We start from the raw sequence: 1773 nt of genomic DNA on the forward strand, positions 1-1773 counted from the left end.
CTTCTCAAAGAATGTTTCAAACAACATTTCACGCCGCATTTGCAACAATTGTGTGATATGCAATTTCTACTTTTTCGGTATTTTAAACACATGATGCAGTTTCCTGTTTTTCTTTTCTTCATCAATTCGTTTAAAACAACTACTTTATGAGTTGAAATACTCAAAAAAGAAAAAACTGCAGATCTCGAGTTTCTATTAACTTTTCTCTTTTGTATATTTTCACTCACCAACTTCATTGCAAGATTTTCCAACTCTTTATCCTGTTTACCCTACGATTTCCGTTAAATATTTTCTGAGCTTTTATAACAGTGTAAATGTTATTAAACGCAAAACCAAGTAGATACCAAAACATTGCAAGTGGCCAGCGTCTTGTTGTTCTTTTCATCTCAATCCGTTTGGCCATTTCGTCTACAACATCAACACCTCCCATGTATTTGTTATATCTGTGGTTTACATTGGTTCTAATCAAATCAAGGTAAGTTTGTTGTATATTCGAATTATAGTTAATTGGTGCCTTCTTTTCAATTTGGACAAGATGAACTTCTGTATCTGGTGTTGACAGAATTAACACATTTTTGTTGTGTTCGATAAGGCTACTTAAAGTAAACCCCTCTTCGGTTTGGCCAATTATTAGAGACCCATTTTCTCTTTTTTCTTTTGTTTTAAGAATTTTGGGAACTTCTTTTCTATTTGCTTTGATTGTACCTACAATACCAATTGCTCCATTTGTTTCCAATTGAAGTATTTTACCAAGTTCAATGGAAGTAAAAAAACGATCAGTGTAAACAGTGAATGTTTTTTCTCGAAAAGGCTTTACCAATTCTATTACTGCTTTTGTTCCCAAACATTCAACTGTTTTTCCATTGTTGCTTCCTCTATAAAGAAATATATTCAAAATGGTGTTATTCGTTGGATCAACAAGTAGATAAAATTTGAAACCGGATTTGGCGGGTTTGTTTGGCATTTTCATTTTGTTTTGATATTTTCCAAAAAAACGAGACAGGTTTTCATCTACAGATAATTCTGATGATATGACAATTGACCTCCCGAAAGATACAAAACGATCTCTAAAAACTTCTACGATTTTCTTTATTTTATAATAATTATCCCAATCATCACCGTTGTAAATCAAATCTTGTTCAAAAAATAATGAACATTGAGGTACACTTTGGTGTTCAAAAAAAGAAGTTTTATCATTTTTAGCGTCTTCTAATGATTCTGAGTTATCACTACTCAGAGTTTCCGTGTCTGTTTGGCTTGAAGTAGATGTTTCACTTGATTCGGAAATTTCATCAGATGACTTTTCTTCTGAACTTGCAGGTTCCATTCTTTTTTGTTGTTCATATAATTGTTCTCGTATAACACTTTCGTTGTTAATAAACACATTCCAATTTTCTTTTGATATCTCTTTGGGTTTTAAAGCGCGGTTAATAATGTCATCAAAACGGAGACATCTCAAAAGCTCTTTATACCTTTTGAGAGAAAAGGTTGCTCGATATATTTCTCTGCTGTTGATTCCATACCAGACTTCTCGTTGACTAATTTTTGTTTCTCGATAAATACCTTGTATCAAGCTTATTCCAACAAAGGCTTTAATATCTGACAATTCAACGTTGTACCAAGATTGTTTTTTCTTTTTATCATCGAGATTGTTAATAAATACACAGTAACGACCGTATGTATTTGTGTAGAGTTGTATATCAGTTAACAAATGTGTTGGAATAAAGTAGTCAACAACTTCTTCGATATTCATATTTAAGAAAAAATCCGTGA

Source organism: Entamoeba invadens (genome assembly GCF_000330505.1).
Source record: "Entamoeba invadens IP1 unplaced genomic scaffold scaff_1105074725415, whole genome shotgun sequence".
NCBI classification, from domain to species: Eukaryota; Evosea; order Mastigamoebida; family Endamoebidae; genus Entamoeba; species Entamoeba invadens.